Source organism: Vanessa tameamea, chromosome 15 (genome assembly GCF_037043105.1).
Source record: "Vanessa tameamea isolate UH-Manoa-2023 chromosome 15, ilVanTame1 primary haplotype, whole genome shotgun sequence".
Lineage (NCBI taxonomy): Eukaryota > Metazoa > Arthropoda > Insecta > Lepidoptera > Nymphalidae > Vanessa > Vanessa tameamea.
In genome coordinates, this window is record NC_087323.1 from 7,629,063 (window position 1) to 7,650,877 (window position 21,815).

At 30.1% G+C, this 21,815-nt stretch overlaps 1 protein-coding gene across 1 annotated transcript in view; it reads right to left on the reverse strand.

Annotated features, from left to right (window-relative positions):
* The window catches only part of LOC113399144 (apoptosis-stimulating of p53 protein 1), a 240,190-nt gene that overhangs the window by 201,802 nt on the left and 16,573 nt on the right, over positions 1-21,815 (reverse strand). The window lies entirely within an intron of this gene.

Consider the following 21,815-nt stretch of genomic DNA (forward strand, 5'->3'; position numbering starts at 1 on the left):
TTATATATATTATATTATATAATTATATATATACTATTCAATTTATATCTCCCGTATGGACAAACATATTTATAATTTTTATATAGTCTAATAATCCATTATATATCAATTAAAGTATTTTTAAAATACATTAAAAATATTAACAGTTAATATGTTTTTGTTATACGATTAATGTGGTAAGGTAAAATATCTACGGTCTCTTTCCATAGAAACGAATACCCTGCACCGGAAGGATATACTGACTGAGCGGAATCGGAAATTATGTGTATTAAGTTTACCTTTACATATGTTAACAATTATTTTCGCTGATTCTATCACAATAATTATACCTTCCATATCACTTTATTATAGCTAATATGGTTTACTATAAAATATATACGTTTAAACTTTGTATTAAAGAATTTTATATATACCAACTACCTACCCGCACCAAGTACATACGAGTAAAATTCATACAAAACCCCTCTCATTTTCTCTCTTTGAAATGTAAAATTTCAAAAAACCTTTCCTAGTGGGCGTCTACGTGGTGAGGCAAATAACTATGCCAAATTTTAAGTCAATTGGATATAACATTTTGGATATCTCGTGATGATGATATATTATATATATTTATACATAGTTTGTCAAAACAATCGATTGGGCGGTATCCATGTTGATATTCTGCAATGCTATCTAGCGGCGAATTTTAACAAAATGGATAGTAAAAAATCCTTTTCCATGAAAAAATACATACCTATGGTTAACATACCCAAAGTTCGTTTCATGGCTATGCGTCAAACGCTATCGAAGCCTATTAATCTCAAACAGTAGCCCAACATCCATTTATACGCCTACTCGTATAATATGTATATGTAAACTACACTAGTTACTTTTAAGAACAGGGAACTCTTATAAAAGTCAGATAGTTTTTAATGTTGTTTATTTATTAATAATTTCAGAAGAAAACTATGAAATTCGTATAGATATATATTTTGTACTCGCGTGAATTTTTGATAGAAAATAGTTTTCTTATCTAAGCCAAAACAATCTTGTCAATCTTGTCAAAATGTTATTATGATTGAGAATATTGACAATTGTAATCAGGCAGTACACCGATACATTACACACCCTTATATTTATGAAATTCCTACATAGACATCGAACAAATAATATTATCATTTTATTCAGTCAGTTATAAATTTCATGACAAATATTTTGAACAGACATATGTATATGACTTACGTATTAAGATTTTGCCTGCGGCTCCGACTGCATAATTATCGTTAAGAACTTAAACTGTCCATTCCATGTCCTTCCTGGTCAAACTTTCGAAAAAATCATGTTATACGCATAAAAATAACTATAATCTGAATATAAGTTATAGCTTTAATAATTTGGCGGCAATACATAAATCACTCCGTTTAATTATAATAACACTTAGCGACGGACAGGCCTCATATGTCCAATAAAGTCAGATGTGTAAGGCTGGCTATTGCACGTGTTTGTAGATATACTTATATATAATTTGGTCGAGTTATCAAACAATTTGCACGAATATATATTTGTATTATACAGTGAATGATGATGAGATTACGTCCAGCTACGTAGGGGTATATAATAGTACCAAAATTTGTACACAAACATTGCTGAAATCTCTATTCATACACCCCAATGGTCCGATAGAACGATAATCTGACACGACCGGGGAGATCAGAGGTGCCGACTGAGGGTTAAAATCCAGGACCCTCGGAATATCTAACCTCATAAGACAAGGAATGGACATGAAATTAAATAGCATTTTTTCTCTAATACAGTCAAATAACCCCCTTTTGTAAATACTGTACGCAAAATAATATTGAGCGTCGATAGGTAGTTGATAAACCGCCAACTAGCTATATGAAAGAAGAGAGTTAGACAAATAAGCTGAGACACATAGTTGGTTGAGAAAACCAGATTAATAGTTTTCGTATTAAACAGATTTCATATTTAACTTGACCGAACTGGATTTGAATGAGATGTTTCACCAAATCCATCGTCTTCAAATTTTTACCTATGATATACATTATTGTCAATCAAGAGGCTTGTTTGTTACAAACTAGGTTTGGTAATACTAGAAAAAACAGATATAATATCCAAGAACATAAATAGTACAATTGTTCCTGAATCATTATTAACTTATATATGTAATACATTCAGTAATAAGAAGTTACTTAAAAAAACATATAATATCCAAGTAAATGCCAGTTTCGTTGTGATTATTGGAATAATAACGCTATATATATTAGTGATATTTCTCATTCAAATGCAATATATAAACTTACTTAAGTAAGAGCTCTATAGTCTCAAGAAATCCATATGTGACGAAATATTCGCAATGCTGTTCGCAATTGGCAGGCCACTCGAAGCGATTTGTGGAGTTGAAATACGGTTGAAACATGGTTTGAACACGGAATAGTAAATTTGTCAACCATCAAATAGAACCGTGACTTACCGTAGATGTAGATGTGCATGAAGCATACTCTGACATGTGTACTGTTAGCCTCAAAAACATGTATTTTATGTTAAAACAATCTCAATCTTCATATTTTTTAATTAAACTACATGTCAATAATATAACGTAACGTATAATAACGTTTGTGTGAGATGTTAATTATATTGAACATTCACTGTTATCACGAATTTTGAGCCCGACAGGCACAAAGGGCCTCAGTTCCCAAGTTTGGTGGCGCATTGGCGATGTAAGGTATGGTTAAAATATCAGCCAGTCGTAACCACTTTATCAGTTTCCCGTCCGCCTACCAAAGCTATAAAAAAAACTCTTGTATTACGAATTTACACATAGAGCAACAATACGATTTTGTATAAACTCACTCGTGATATATTGACAACAGACTTATGGTGATACGTCATTTTTATACTTGTTTCCTATAAATGATTTGATTCATACTCGTTTTCTGCGTTAAGATTCGATTTACTTCTTCCAGAATAGCACTACACTTGTGCTTTTTTTATTTTCTAGTAATTATATCAACTCGCGAACTTTATTGTTTACAATTACAATCATGCATATAATATGTAGATATTAATGACTATTTATTAGTGATACGTCTTTTTGAGGCTGAGTGTACATCACTAACTTGACTTTGAAGTAATTTATGCACATCACAAGTCCAATTCACCTATATTGTGTTGTCGTGACGTTGAATGAAAATCAATCTCCTATCAAAGGTTATCTCATGATTCGAGAATACGTTTTAATCATTATAAAAACAAAAATAAATTGCAATTACTCAAAATTAATAATAATTGAGGCATCTTGAAGAAAAAACAATTTTCGAATGGTTTTTCATCAGTTTTCTTTATTGTGTATTAATATTAAAAATTCAAAAGTAACTCTCACTTTCACTTTCACGACCAAACCACTGAAACTAATTTGATGAAATTTGGTATAAAGTAAATTTTAACCCGTTTTTTGTACCTAACACCTGATAACCAAACTGTAAAAAGCAAGCGGAGCCACGGACGACTACTGGTTTATTATAGACCCAATGAAAATTTCGCTGACGTGGAAAGTTGGAGCCAGAAGCCAGAGTATGAAGGTAGACTATTGATTTTGAAATAACCAATGAATATACGAGTACAGTACTTTATGAATGAACGTAAAAATCAACCAGCTCTGATCACTATGAATTTAAGGAAGTATACAGTATACCGTCAGCTCTAGTTTATTATTTTTATGTATTTGGTTTACATATGGTCTATGCGGTACCTACTTTGACAGTTAAAACCATTTCCCAAATATCCGACTCAATATTATAACTTCTGAATGGAAAATTAAAAATATTTTTTGCCCGTACCAAACTGAAAACGTACTGAAACAAAAGTGTTACACGTTAATCCTTGTTAATTGAATATTCGCCAAATTAACCGTTTTACTCGCTATCGCCGACTACGTGCAGTGCACTGAATAATTAACCGATATCCACTTTATTGATTATTTACCAAGAGCTTTAATTAAAATTATTTAATGATGATATCAGCCGAGATGGCCCAGTGGTTAGAACGCGTGCATCTTAATCGATGATTTCGGGTTCAAACCCAGGCAGGCACCACTGAGTTTTCATGTGCTTAATTTGTGTTTATAATTCATCTCGTGCTCGGCGGTGAAGGAAAACATCGTGAGGAAACCTGCATGTGTCTAATTCCAACGAAATTCTGCCACATGTGTATTCCACCAACCCGCATTGGAGCAGCGTGGTGGAATATGCTCCATCCCTTCTCCTCAACGGGAGAGGAGGCCTTAGCCCAGCAGTGGGAAATTTACAGGCTGATTATGTTATGTTATGTTATTTAATGATATGTTACTTTTTTTTATTACTATTCATTTCGTTAATTTATAAAATGGCGAGTCGAACTTATTGTACTATTGTATTACCTTTTCAGATATTAATATCTGAAAGGGTAATGTTATGTTAATAAAAGGTATTTTTTTAGATTGTGTTCTGTTACTCTTTTGAGTCTTATATAATATATTGTGAAAGCAACAATCATCAATTGTAAATTGTAAAATTTTTGTTTCGTACAACACAAGTGGTAAGCTAGAACTGTGTTAAACAGCTGAGAGCGGTTTTCATTTATTTAATAAGTAGATAATATTTACAAATCTAATATGTATTTCCTGAGTATAAATAAAGTTATTCGTGTGGAGTTTCATTATAATTCGTCCGTCCGTTAATATAACAGACAATATTTTTTTTAACATCCAGAAATATCTAGCAATACATTTTACTATAGCAATAAAATAAAAATATATTTAGTAATATTGATATATTTTATCAGAAAGTATCGATTTTTTTATTGAAAAGAAGTTCATTTTCTTAATATCTAAATATCAAATCAAAATATTATTTTTATTTAAAGGTAAACATCACATCTGAAGTTCAAACATCCATCAAAGTGCCAAAAAATCTACTTATTTATAAACGTTTAAAAATTCAAATATGTAAGTATATAAATGTAAATTTCATTTGACAATGTTGTGAAGCATAAACAAAATTGTTTGCATTTCGAGGGTTCACGGGCGGATGAGATCCGACTGTTAATATCTGACGTTACTGTTCCGTGACAGCTTCCATTATTCAACAGAGTACAAAAACCATAACCAGGGTAAAAAGATCTGTTGCGATTCTTGAAAATGACATGTTTGTTTGTACTAATACTTTTAAAACTTTCCCATAAGTATGATATTTTAATATACATATGTATCTTCTGACATTTGCATTATTTATTTCTAACTCTTATTATACTTCTTAATTAAATATATTTACTTTGGAAAAAAACAATAAACATATGACAGATTTTTTTTACCTTTTAGTCATACGAGCCCCTTTTTATATTATTTCCTGTAAAAAAATTATAAGATCATATCTTAAGTCTGAATGGTTTTTATTGTTACCACCTTGTAATTTTATTTTCACCATGGATATGAAATAGTATAATCGACTACTTGTTTTTTTTTTTTTTTTAAATAAAACTATAGACTTCAGAGCCCATCGAGAAATAACCTAATTATTCATGGCTTTTAATAAGTACCCTGACTAAGCGGAAGAATACTATTGAAGACAAATTTGATGTTTCATCACCTCTCGCATTGGAGCAACGTAGTGGACTAAGCTCTTAACCTTGTCAAATAAAGAAGAGGCCTTAGCCCAGCAACGTCAAAATAAGGGACTTAAATAATTATGATTTTAATATGGCATTAAAATGAATGGCAATAAAAAAAATTCGTATACTTTTTGATTACGTCATCGAGTTATACCAAAATTAGTTGATTTTTTTAAATTCATTCGTCTATTTAAAATTAAATAAAAAAACAAGTCCGAACATTTATTTAACATAGGAAATATTACAGTGATATTTAATACTGGTACTTTTAATGAATTCCTGTAAATCGACGATTCAAAACTGCACGTAAGAACCTACTTGAATAAAGTATAACTCGATTTTTATTGAAATGATTTAGGACGTCCAGTTAACTTACAATCTTATGTCCATTCAACTGCGGACATGGCAAGGGCAGTGCTAAGTCCATTTATCCGCGTCAGACATCAGGGCGCCAGGCTCCCGAAACGAACTGCGAATTCCTAACATAACATTTCATAGTGGCCTTTTCGATGTATTTTTGCAATGTTTTGTAGGACGGACTGACGTTTGAAGATAGCATTTATTACTTTTTTTGTATTTGTGTGTCTCTTTTATAACTTTGTTTAAAGATCAAACAACATTCAAATGACCTATAAAAATAAGTTTGTTAAATACCAATAATAAACATGGCGTATTAAATAATCAATACAACGTATCTGCATAAATATACATAACATTTTTAAAAAAAATGAGAGAACTTAACCGCATACCTGTTTTAATACTTCCTCTTTGGATTTTATTATGACTGTAGTAGTTGTTGTCCGATTTTGTTGCTGTTAGATACTGATGACAAGTTATGTGTGTGTTTGTAAACGTTTTTTTCGCAAGTGTTACACAATAGTGCAAGTAAATGGATTTATACAACCCTCGGCTATGTTTAAGCTTGGGAATATCAAATTTAAGTTTTTGTCCGTAGAATCTACATTTCAAAGCTTTCGTTTAATACAGTTGTGTAAATTCACGATTCAAAAGTGCTTATAAAATCCTACTTGAAGTACAATTTCATTAGATTAGATTTGACTGATGAATTGAATGATTGATGAATTAATTTTGCTGATGGGCTGCTGGAAGTAAACTCAGTTCGTCTAAGTTAAATTATATAATATTTCACTCTGCCGGTTTCGGCAGAGGACACGGCTCCATAACAGAAATGGTGATAATTATGTCTATTTCGCTCAGCACATTTGTAATTTTATAACTAACACCTTGTTAAACATCTAGTGGAACAAGACATTTTTTTTATAAATCGAAGGATATTTCTTTAAATATAAATGCTGTATTTCATTACTGGCGTCTTATGGGACCAAGTCTCACTAAGACTACTGTATTTATAAAAATATTTATTTATTTTTCATTCAATCAATTAATATCGGTGCATTGGTTAACTTTTACACTTAAAGATCCCGATCTCTGGTTCGAATCCAAGATCGGATCGATAAGTTCTGAGAGAGGAACTTAATAGTAATATTCTAAAATAAAGAAAATAACATAAAGGTTGCTCCTGATCTCTATTGGTGTAGTATTGTCATCCCATCGGACTAAGGGAATAGTGAAATAGGGAACCAGTATTAGTACACACACTTGTGCTCTAGAACAGCTTCTGCGCAGTTGGGTAATCTTTGAAACCGGTAGCTATAACCGAAATTCGGTCAGGAGGACGTTATTATTATTACTTATAAATCGAATATTTATGTAAATTCAACCGGCGGATCTGTTTTATTTTAAGTGCTTTTGAATATCTAAATTAACAAAATTGTTAAAATACAATATTGTTGCTAATCTAACAAATTAATTAGCGTATATATAGGATCAAAACTCGTAAATTCGTAAGCAATGTCTTTAGTTTTGAATATTTTCCGGCAAATTTTATCCGACTCAATTATTATAACAACACGCTGCAAACAATTTACTTACCGAATACCGACCACGCTTATTGACAATTCATTACGTTCTGAATATTTCCGATCCGAAGATTTTAACTATTCATCATATTAAAGTCCGAAATGGATTTTTAATAGATAAATTGATTCCGATGATTAAATGTTCGAATACATAATTGATGTGAGAAATAGAACGCAGAAAAAAAGTTCATGGCCGATGTCGGGTTAAATTACAAAATTAGCTGCCTTTTATTATATTACAAAACTTGATTTATTGATGAGGACAAAAAGTTGTTGAAATAACGCAAAATACCGACAAGTCGGCATCGAGGACAGTCTTCGGTGTCGCTTACATTACATCAAGGGATGCCAACCGCGACAAGCGGAGCTGGATAGTCCATGAATTATAATTATACGAGATTTAAAATTTAATTTTATTCTAACGCTTATTATAGATATACGCTTAAACGCGTATATCTGAAATCCATAATGAATAAAATCTTTTTTGTGTATACTGCTTTAGTTTAAAATTATTTTATGGAAATGGTATAAATTAAATAGGTAATATTCTATTCAATTGAGTACTTTGTGCTTAAAATAATGGTCGAAGGACAACTCGAAACATCGGACTATTATCTATGACTATTTATTTTTTAATTAAAAATGAGAGTGTCTCTTAATAAAATTGTAACTTTACTCGAAGAAATTCAAAAAAAGTCGTGAAAAAATTCTATGTCATTTTTATATACAAATAATATAGTTTATTTTGCCAGATTTACTTTACCTGCTTGACTTGCGATTTCTTAAACTTATATTATGTGATCGAACAAGCTTAACTTTCCTACAACAAACATTACATTGTTAATATTAACATAAAAAAAGAAAAAAAAGATTATATTAATTTGTCAATATTTGCAATTATAATAAACTAATGTCGTAATCTATTTTAAAACAGCTACTTTATTACGCACACTCCAAACATCCTCAAATGCTTATATCTTTGTGGTTACCCTATCTCAAAGACAGTGGATCGAATTACACCTTGCGGGTTATTCTTTAGTATTAAAATGCTCAAATGACGTATGGCGATCTTATCCATTTCTGCACGAGGAATCCGTGTGTCACAATACATCAGAGTTGGACCAATCAATGTGTTTTTAATCGGCAGGTGTTATCAACATCATTGGTCATTGGCGTGAACAAAAATTTAAATGGAGTTGACATGCACGAGGGCAATAAAAGAATGCCGCTTGAACATTTAACTATTATGTACAGTTGATCGATACATACAAATGGGAAAAGTCTCGAACCCTTTTAATGGTACTTATATCAGAAATGTTAATTATTAGTTTGAGTGTCGTGTTTTCGGATGAACTCGTGATAATTAATATATCGATACTTAATATTCTATAATTCCCTACATTTTATTTGGTAGTAAAGATAGTAAAGTTACAACCTGTAATTGTTCCACTGAGAAGGTATGGGGCTTATTCCACCATGATGATCTAAGACAGGTTGGTGGATGTCATAATTCCATTCAAATACACGTGAAAATTTTAGTGGTGTGTTAGGGTTTGAAACCACAATCATCGATTTAAATCAACGCATTCTAACTGATAAATGATAAAAGAATCACAGGAAGATTACATTCTTACAAAACATAGTAAACACAATCGAGCGACGGCTTTTTAATAATGTAGTATTAAATCAAAACCACAATACAATATTCCATTATCAAATAAAACTAGAAATACCACAGACCATTCATTTCTGCCCACTCACAACCACACCTAGTAAGTCCATTAATAAAAGAAAATATTTGTATCGACTATTATCTCCATAACACTTATAAGTTTTAATCATTTTTTGTATCAACGTTCATTAATAACAAATATAACTTAATTCAACAAATAAGAATTTACACACGTATTAAACTTAAATTACTATATAAGATGTTCATAATAGTATCGTTATAGGCATAAAAACCATTTTATATTATAAATTGCGAAATAATTATTATGTCCGAGAATAAAAATCGATACAATAATATTAACCTATATGACAAATCATAGAAAAGTGGGCATGTTAGGAATATATAGAACGGAACATTTCGTTATAAATATATTATTACACCATTTACTCTGCGCGGTTTCGCCGCGATAAGCGTTACTGGTTTGTAAGGATAAGAGCATCATGTTAGACAGTCTTAAACTTTTTTTGTTTAAATTACACATAATAAATTCAATGACTAGCATTTTTAATCAAACAAACATTTTTTTAAAGTTTTATATTACATATTATTCGCTTTTCTGTGATCGAAAATGCTAAACCAACAGAATTCATAATATGCTAAACTATACATAAAATCTGCAATAGAAATCGTAAAAACTATCAATCTAGACATTATATTCGTATTTCTATTTCCATCGAAACGTCTAATTTGGAAACATTTAATATTGTTTAGCTGTTTGTATACTATTGAACTATTAAGGCTTCGTTAGTATCATGTTGCAAATAATATTTGAAAATATCTGGACATGGACACGATTAGTAGTGTTATGATTGACATGTTGTATAAAAAATGTAATCTAAAGGTATTTGATACAGGTATATCTATGTTATTTTTTATCTCGTAAGCTTAAGTTGACTTTGATCTTTGTAATGTACAAAAATAATTTTATCTAACTCTATTTTTAGAATTAATATTCGTGTCACTTTTATTTATTATCAGAATCTGTTATTATATATAAAATTAGGTTATAAAATTATATAATTCCTGTTTAAAATAATATCAATTAGTATTAAAAGCACTGCCATGTCGATTACATGTTAGAGCAATTTTTCTTTACCAGTTATTTTTTAAATGAAGTACACTTAGTCACATTCAAAATTTAAAATAAATAAAAAAAAAACAATTTTCTAACTTTAATCTTCTTCTATTTGAGCCTTGCAGATAACACTGATTTTCATTTTCTATCAATATTTTTGTAATAATAAAGTACGAAGAGACGTCTAAATGCAGTGAAAATTTAAATAATTTAACATATATTCCGAACACAAAGATTTATAACAAGCACTATACACTTTGAATGCTTAATTTCAATGTTGCCTTATTCTTGGTACTGATGCCAATATGCATGGAAATACCTAAACTTTGGCATTTTACCAACAGTTTCATTTAGAATTTATGTATTTAAAACATACAAATACATATTTTTCAACCTCTAAGAAACAAGATGTATAATAAATAATAATACACGCTTGATTCTGTAAGAAATATTCTTTCGGTAAATCTTAAAAGGCACATATGAACGAATTAAGATTCACTATAATGTCAAAGCACGCAAATGTTCCAACGTAAGAAACAAATGTACTATAATCTAATTAGACTCGTACGTGAAACTCAAACGAATCACATAACAAAGAAGATCAGCTTTTCATCAGAGGTCAACGACACTGTTCAGGATGTGCACAGAGACAAAACGAATGATCACAAAGCATCTGGTTCACAATACACTATTTTAATCCGCACCGCAATGATATATGAAACTATGTTCCAATCTCGAGGTAAGTCGACCACAGTGGTGTCAAATTTTCCACTGTCCTATTTACAGAAGCCTCGGATAAAAGAAGGGTATATATCGCATCATTGCGGTTTAAGTTCGTTGAAGATTTTAAAAAACTCAAAACGGGACATTATTAAATTTAATTAAATATTCTATACTTCAAAATAAAAAACCGTTATACAGAGTGTATAAAAGTCAACTCAACCAATTATTTATTCAATATAAAAAGTGTACAATTTGTGAGAATTAAAACGATTGGAACCGTCCGACAATGACTACAAAGTATAGATTTTATTGCAATTCGATTACAATAATAAAGGGGCTAGTATGAAAGTGCCTATAATATTGTATTTCTAAGTGGCACTTTCAAGTAAACGCTACTTGAGTTAATGATAATGGAACGAGGTGCGCGTAATTTAAGTAATAGTGGAATTACTATTAAAATGATATAATGCTAAGGTGGCAGTGAATTCATAAAAAGAAGGCCGAATGTCATAGATTTGTAAATGGAACGTTAATGGTGAACCGACGTTTTTTTAAATAAACAAAAAGAAGACAACTACATATATTTCATAAAAGATTTAAAACAATAATATATATAGCTGATAATTCAAATAAAGAATAACTTATAATTATTTTCACTTTACACATTACTTTATGTACTAATTAAATATAACAAAGTATTACGGTAGAATAATTTGTGAGTTGGTGATATACATTCAGGTAGGTCTGCATATGCTGCAACAACCGTAAAAACTTTCCAAAAATCTTCAAATATTTGTATTGAGTGTACTGAGTGTATTGAGCACACGTAAGCTATTCGTATAACAAATATAGGAAATAATGAAAACTATCCAGACAAAAGATGGTTGAAAATTGCATGTCACGCTATTATTTTCCAAGAAAATCAATATAGCGTAACATATTTACTAGACGTAATAGTACTACGAAGGGGAAGTCAAGCAGTTATTTGTAAAATGCAAGGAGAGTAGTGCAGAAATAAGTACCTACGGGGACCCTCGTCTTTGATTCAAAATCCGATTGCAGACTTTCGTTTACCTGTAATTTTATTTATAAAGTTTTATTGAAACTTAAACAAAATCGTAAAAACATTCTAACGAAGTTAACGAGCGTCTTGAATTGAATATTTAACTTTTCTTTCTACCGTGAGGTATTTTTGCTGTTATTTCTTTATATTAGATTTTAATCTTTCGCCACCTATTCCCTTAATGCTTTTAACACTTTCTGAAACTGAATACGTCTATGGATTTCATAACAATTACTTAGAGAGAAAAATGCTAAGAGTTATTTACGTACTAATAATCAGATTAAAAAGTACAGCAGGATAAAACTTCGGCTTTAAAACAATATAGTATGCATTTTCTCGAAAATCAAATAGTTAAACATTAATATTCCATGTAAAAAAAAAATTATTGTTTTTTAAGTATGATGTATTTCAAGGCTGAAAGTATCTTATATTTCTGTTTCAGATATGAATATTGTCGGTCCACTTTCCGAGCAAAAGCTGGCAAAATTGTAACAACTACAAGAAAACTTTGCATGTAAAATTCATCGATCTCCAAAAGTTTTTTTTTTTTCGTGTGGGTCGCTTAGTGAAAGTCGTTAATTTTACTCTGCTTTTAATATTTAATAAAATTACATATTCTTAGTTTAAAATTGTATTAATGTACCTGTGATCACCAATTGCCTGCAAGCTATTATACTGATATCCTTATAGAACATTGCAACTTTCCTGTGAGTAAAATACAACACTATAATGTGATATGACCATGTCTCCGAATATCGGTCAAGACTCAAGTGGCTTCCCATACGTCTTCGCCGGAACCTGCATATTCTTTCCCTTCTGTACTGTGCGCTATTTAACTATAGTTTTCCTACCTACTTAAGTGAAAATTTTGAATTTCTTGGGGATCCTTCTTTATTAAGATCTAAGCGGTACCTAACACTCAAAATGTCTGTTCACAAAACCAAATTCCTAAACAATTCGTTTACTGTACAGGCCATAAAGTTATAGAATGCCCTTCCGGTAGATATAAAAAAGCTCCATCAATTTCAAATTTTAAAAAAGCCGTTAATAACTATTACCTAAATAATAATTTAGACGACTTTAATTAATTTCCTTTATATAACATTTTAGTATCTTAAATATGTATTAGTGTATAATAGAGATATATATTATATGTACATATGTATATATGTAGTAAGTATAAGTATTAGTGTGTAAGTATTTGTATGTAAGTTTATGACTGCACCGCCTACGCCGATGGTTTTAAAAATTCTCTCTCACATTGGGTTGTCTGGAAGAGATGGCTAATTAGCCATAAGTCCGCCCATTGTAGAACACTCGTAATCAACATTTATTATGTTTTTGTATTTTACTAATTTTGTTTTACTTCTTTTTTATATGTGTGTTTCGTGTTGTTTGTGGTGTACAATAAAGTATATTTCATTTCATTTCATTCATTTATACAGAAAAGTACGTGACTAAAAATATTATATGTATTGTATATGTTTTCACGGCCAGACCACTTAACCGAATTAGATGAAAATTGGTATAAAGCAAACTTTCAAGCTAAATACTTCATTCTTTTCACCTAACCCCTCACAACCAATCCCTAAAACGCGAGTAAAGCCGCAGGCGAAAACTAGTCTTTATGTAAATTGTCGTTCAATATTGTATGTTTAAAAATAAACGAATCGATTAAGATGACAAATTAATTTCAATTCATTTGCCACACTGTATGAATACTTATCATATTAAATAACATATTTGCTTATTTTTTTTTAAGTACATATTGAAAAAGAACCAATTTTGAACTTATTCTTAATAAATAATAGATGATATTATGTATAAGCAAATATATGGACAAACTGATCGCTTGGCATGACACTGATATACGAGGTTTGTTCAAAAGAAAAGGTGAATTTTGAATTTTCTCGGGCTGTGTACATTCGATCATCGATTTTTTCTTTTTGTTATGTTGGTACACATATGTCTCTCATATGTTGACATTATCAACCATTTTGGATTAGTGGTTTGTTTTTGATAACTGAAAAGATTAGTCGCGTTTTCGTGTGTTCTTCGATTTATTACTTTTGAAAAAAAATCAAAGAATCTGTATTAAATTTTGCGTTACAAACGGAATAAAGTGCTCCAACGCACTTAAAATATTGACTGTAGCATTTGGCGAGTCTACTTTGTGTAAAAAAGTCTTTATAAGTGGTACAACCGCATTACAGAAGGCCGAGAAGATGTTGAAGACGATGAGCGTCCGGGAGTTGCAACCACGTCAACAATCGAAGAAACCATCGAAACAGTGAACAAAATAGTTTTGGAAAATCGTCGAGTCACGTGGATCGTGGGCATGAAACGTGTGGCAGCAAAGTTTGTTCCGAAATTGCTAAATTTTGAACAAAAGCAACGTCGCATTACTATCGCTAAGGAGTTGTTGAATGACGTCAGCAACGATCCAGATTTGCTCAAAAGGGTCATAACTGGTGACGAAACGTAGGTGTATGGTTATGACGTCGAAATCAAGGCCCAATCATCCCAATGGAAGCGACCAGAAGAACCAAGACCGAAAAAAGCACGTCAAATTCGATCAAATGTGAAGGTTTTGCTCACTGTTTTCTTCGATCACAATGGCGTGGTACATCATGAGTTCTTGCCAACAAGTCGTATGGTTAAGAATAAGGAGTACTACAAGGAAGTTATGCAACGTTTACGTGAAGCAATTCGGCTCAAACGATCGGAATTGTGGAAAAAGAAATCATGGATTCTGCATCACGATAATGCAGCAGCTCAAACTTCATTGCTTGTTCGTGATTTTTTGGCCAAAAACAACACCATAATCATGCCTCAACCACCTTATTCACCAGATTTGGCTCCCTGCGACTTTTTCCTATTCCCAAAACTGAAGAGAACAATGAAAGGAAAACGTTTTGCCACTATTGATGAGACAAAGTCAGGATCGAAGAACGAGCTAATGGCCATACCTAAAAACGCATTTCAGAAGTGCTTCGAGGATTGGAAGAAGCGCTGGTATAAGTGCTGTATATCTGAGGGGGATTACTTTGAAGGGGACAAAATGGATATTGATGAATAAATGAATACTTTTCGAAAAAAATCAAAATTCACATTTCCTTTTGAACAAACCTCGTATATCAAAATATTTAATTTACATCTTCTTTTAACAAAATCAAAACCACGAGACTAGGAAACATAATTTGGCAATTTACTAAGCTTGTAGTTAAAATGTCTAAAGCAAGTTTCAGAGAAAGAAAATTATAACCGTCACGCCTTTAATAAAAGGTACAAAGAAGACCAAAATAAATTAACGTAAAAGACATCTGGGGAGCGGTTTTGTTTTTATTTAAAGAGACCACAGAATAACAAATTTAATATTAAAAAGAAAACAGAAATACTTGTATTTTTTACTTGAAAATAAAATAAAATGCTCTGAATAAAATACTTATCAATATTTAAGAAATCCGTGCAAATGCCAATACCTACTTATTTTTACTTTTTGTCGTATAAAATCTTTATTAAAAAACGATCATCACACCTTGCTTTATGTCAAATGAATTAAAGTGCTATTAATAACTTATACATATAAAGTAAAGGTTATATCTATTAACCAGATATGTTTATACATATGAAACATCTCATTAAATCATCTCTTCGATTCGTAGAAATATATTTTTATAACGGCTTTATAAAATCGGTCACCGAATATTATGTCATGTTAGAGCAATTTGTCTAAAAAAAAATTGAATATTGTTTCCGAATGTTTATGATCGAGCGGTCGTTCCATTTTACCGTTTTATTACCGAACAGTTTGTATGGCGCGTGCCACGAAATTGATTCCTCGTGTCCTCACGTACAACACAAATTGCTCTATTACGTAGTGATTCAATCCCTGAATGACTTGAGGTTTCGATGGTTGCATTGAGTTTGCGTTATAACGTAATAGATACTTTAAAATACGCATAAGCTTTGAATATATATGAAATTGAATTTAAACAACACAACAATACTCAAATACTGTCTCAAAGTGGCAATGTGTTTTGTTTTATTCTAAATTGAAGCCATAAAAGAAACTAATTTGTTACGAAAAAATAATAAGTTCTGCTCAAATATTAAGTTTATTATTTGAAATCTCACTCTTACTACTAGGTAACATACTAGAGTTATAAAAAACAACACGAATGAATCTCTAGTAATGCAACCGAAGACGTTACGAATGTATTGATCAAGCTAACCCTTCCCGACGTTATTGACGCGTGCTTTGAAGCCTTATTACACTAATCCTACTTACCCAGCTGCTCAACCACTGTAACTTACACTTAAAAGAATATAAATGTATAACATATTCACTAGAATAGATTTCAATATATAATCATAATTAATAAAATTTATAAAATCGGTTCAAGAACGTATCTACTTTAAAATAATTATATGAAAGAAACTGCAGTTTTAATTGAAAAAGATAACAGTCATTCGTATTTCTAATTCATTGAATTGTTGCCAGTACTACGAAAATAAATTACAATAATATCGATTTCCTTTTTAATCCATATATCAGAAATAAAATTAATAACATTAGTTTACTACTGAGAGAAAATGTGATGTAAATTTCTGAACACATTAAATATGGAAATATTATTACAACAGCAAATGTTCCGTAATAAGATAATGACACAAAATAGTTCAAATGTATTAACGTATTTCGTACGTGCTTGAATATTTATTTTATCCGGATGTAATTTTAATACAATGTTATTATTACACCCACTTTTAAGAACAAAAATAATTCAAGTGTGTAGGATGATTGTTTATTGCGAGGTGCGTAATATTTAACGATGCTTCCTTTTGTTACACGAATCTACAGAAACTACAATACTCTCTTGTCTCTTTTTTCAATCGTAAAGTACGTAACATATGAAAATCGATTCATAGAATGGATCTTTTTATACAATTTTATTTATATGATAAGAAACATGGAGTTAACAATATTAATTTTCATGAAGGATATAATATGTTTTAATTTTATTTATGTAGTAGTAGCTAGTAGTAATTATACTGAGTTTAATTTCTTATGTTTTCTAAATTAAATTCGAGATATACTCACTAATTGGACAATGAACTAATTCATGAGTTTTAATTATGCTTTAAAGTTCGTAACTATCCATAATAATGTTAATACCATGATTATGTTAATACAGCTAAAAAAAAATCTGTACTAAAAATGATATACTAGTTAATTATAAAACCTCCTTTGTTTTGTTTTTAATTTGACCCAGACATTAGAATGAATAGACAATATAGGAATGTAACGTGGGAGCACAGGCATGAACAACGAGAACATTGGAAACGGACCGTGACCGCAAATATTTAACCATGTCATGTGACTGTCATCTATTCTCTATATCATGTCTAGGAACATAATACTTAAGACCCTATAGCTCAGTGGTATACGCTAGCTAGCGTTGTGGTCATCACAGGTTTGATTCTATTTGCACTTCCTTAACGCTTGATCAAATTTAATTTTTTTCAAGATTCGTGTGTGTTCATCTTTATTTTTTATATTAAAATGTATGTATAAATTATGAAATAAGTGAAATAAATAAATTTTATTCATTTTATTTGCCTACAAACATAATAATATATAGTAGATAGCCGGTAAATACGCCACTGCTGGCCAAAAGTCTTTCACCTTGAAGAGAAACATATGATGAATTATCTTTTACAAGAGATCTCTGTCGATAACCCTAGACTGAAATAATTGGAATTTACTTACTCAAGATTTGATGTTGATATATGCACAATATAATTGTATTGTATAAATACAGTATAATAATATTCTGGTAATCATTACATAGTAGAATTGCATAATTTTAAGTGACACAATTATTTGTAAAGTATCATTAACCACACGGCCAGCGGACGCCGAAATGATATGAGGTATGTATGTATAGTCCTTATGTGAATTCCTAATTCGTTTATGTCCTGGCGTTATGACAGAAGCGATTATTCAGCCGTACTCAAATCAACATCTGTCCCTGATCGACGATCTCCAAGATTAATTTGCATAGCAAACTGCTTTCTATAAATCCCACCGACAGGATACATCGGACTAATTGTAAACCACTTGTAGATTACGATACCCTTTAAAGAGGATTAACTGGTGTTCTTCGAACTAATGAAAATTTATATCGATACAATTTGTCTTTTGAATTTTATGTTTGTAATTATCGTACATGGTTTTAATTTAAATCGTGTATACGTTTGCAAATAGTTTTATGTTTATTTCACATTATATATTTCAATGAACTGACTCTGAACAATATATTAATGAAAGTATAGAATATAATTTTTATATCATACGATAACATCACATACTCGTATATTCATATGCGGTGTATTTTTAGTATTTAAACAAGAGACTGACAATTTATACCAAGGAGAGGTACTGTGTCACAGATGTTCCAAAACCACATTCAACATACATACATTATATGTAAGTAAGTGTAAGATGTAACTATACAAATAATAAAATCTAAAATGGGGAATCTTTTTGGCCTTTTTGGCCTCATTGTCGTATGTCATTCATACTTTATAGTTTTATTTGTAAATATATAAATATAAAAGCACATTAACTAAGCTAATTAGTTTCTTTAAATAATGTTTCAGTCCTAAAGTTGTTTCGAAGCTCAGAAACGTGATATATTATTTTCAAGTTAATGACATTCCCCATACACACTAACTTTCCGGCTTCTTGGTTAGGTTTCATTGTCAAGACAAATATCAGTGTAATTTATTCGTAACAAGAAATTCTTGTTAACACCTAGGAATATTTTGATTTGGTAACATTTTCTGCTTACAGCAATTATGCAAATAGACAATACTCGTATCAATGATTAAATAATTTGTCATATCTATATTATTTAATGTTACCAATAGAGAAAAAAATATTTATATATTTGATACGTATACAATGGAAATAATTGATAACTAAAAAACCTCAAAGTACTCAGTTTGTTGAGAATAGGCCAACGATATTCAATTTTGTGAAAAATTAAGTGCAATTCATGAAAACGACAAAAAAACAGTCGTTCGAATTTTACTTGGATAATAATATATGAAAATACTTAAATATTTTAAATTATATTTTGACACACAGAAATACACAACCGACTAAACATAATTATACATAAGTAAAATGTATATCTCTAGATATAATATCTACATACTTTAATAACATTTTAATTATAAAATAACTATTATATTTAACTATAAATTTTTTATTGATACCACTAATTCGTCAAAGGCAACTAAACGAGAAGAAAAAGTCATTTAACCGTTTTATCTTTGCATATTTACATGAATACTTTTTCTACATCTATTTAATATATAGGTATATAAAGAATGTAAAACAAAGTCGCTTTCTGTTACGGTCTGTATCTCGGCTAACTCCTTCTAAACAACTCACCGGAATTTGATGCGGTTTTCACTAATAGAAAGAGCGTTTAACGAGGAAAGATTGTATTTATAATTTATACAAAATGGTTGATGAAGATGAAGAACTACGATGAAGTTTTATGAAATAAACGTATTTTCTAAGGTACACTCATAATAACAATTTTTATCTATTAACAAATTAGTAAAAATCTATCGTAAAGCCATTTTCACCAATTAATAGTTATTCAGATCTTAGTTATATTGGGCATTTAATTTAGATAAAAATAGTCTTTTTTTATTATCTTTCGAATATATACATTAAGAGATATATTAAAAAATAGTTCGCTACAAACCGGATGGATAGCTGTTTCTAAGAATACAATTTTGACCTCAGCTATTGTCAACTAAATTTACTCAAATTTGAATCTATAAGCCAAACATAATAACAAAGTTTGATCAATGTGTACGTTAAAATTTAAACTCGAATCAATTTTTATAAGTGAGTGCTATTCGTATTTATCATTCATAAAGTAATATGTAAACGTTATAAAATAAACGTATCTATTTAATATTTTCTGACTAAGCGCATGTTTAATTTTATTTATTAATAAATTTAACATTCAATAACAATAATTTAATTATAATAGAAACTTACAAGAAACTTGCCAATTGTATGCGTAATGTTTTACAAGCAAACAATTACAAAGTTATTCTACTTTAAAATAACAGTAAATAATATTAAATGTAATTTCACAAAGAGCTCGTAGGTTCGCAGTTTCGTTCTGGAAGATAATAGAATGTCACAGCACGTTTGTGATCAATACTGCACGTAGGTTAGATAGGTACGAGGAACTTACACTGAAAGCCTAGAAACCTCGTTCTCACTTTCTCGTGACAAATGACACGTTGACACAACTAAGATTAAAAGCTTTTAAAAGTAAACATTTATAAAATATGTTATATATTTTTCGTATTATCATTATAACATTGTTAATATCTTAAACATATTATTTTTTTAATTATCTCAATATTAACTCAATAATATATTTTACGCAATTATTATAATTAAATATAATCAACTGCATATATTATACAGGGTTATTGGTAATTCGACGTATTCCCGTTAGGAGGTGATAGGGGTGACTATTTTCGATAATTTTAACCCCCATATGCTTAATGCAAAAGTGAACCATTTTTGAGTTATCGCGTTTTTTAGATTTTTTCAAAATAAGTCAAAAATGCAACTTCAAAAATGTATTAAAAAAAAGTATCATTTAAAATCTATTTTTTTCTTCTGATTTATAAAAACGATTAAACACTGGATATTTTTCAATATTTAAACAATATCACCAATCACCTGTATATGCTGCTTGAAATTCAATGAATACTATCTCCAAGATTTTATATTATTTACTATATATTATGGTCTTTTATTGAGTGTTTTTGACATTTAAATTTATTATTGCTATCGAGAATTAACGAAAAAGATAATTCTAGGTGTTAAAAAAAGTTTTTTAAACGGAAGCGTCCACGTTTATTAATTCTAACTCACAATAAATTTCACCTTTGACGCGAAAGATAATGATTCCAACCGCCCGTTTCATTAGAAACAAAGAAACAATATCTTATTCCGTATTGATACATAGACATACATATGTATGATGACGAAAATAGTCTCTGACCACAATAAGGCATATGCTTTAGTTCATTAGTCAATCCCACGCACCCGGTTACAACGAAACAAAATTCCATTGTTTCCTGTGATTTTGTAATATTTGTAAGCTTACTTGCCGTAAATGTGATATGCCAATACACAACGCCTTAATAAACGTAACTAATAGAACTTTTTGATACACTTAATTTATCGAATTTGAGAACAAAATTTAAGGAATCTGGGTACTCAATAAAACGAATTGAAGTAAATCTTGTTTCAAATCCGCGTCTCCAAAAAAAGATCAAAGGATTCTTTTTTCTCGGTGTTTTTTCGCATAGGCTTTAGAAAGACTCAATAGTTAAACACAAAAAACCAGAGATCTAAAAAATTTAGAAACAACAATACAGAATAACATTTGAAGAACTATAAAATAAAACTTGTTACAAAAATATCGTATAAATTAGAATCAAATTACATAAAATCACAAATATTTATAAAAAATTATTGATATAGGTATGTAGGTATGCCTATATAACTCCGACGAGGGTTAT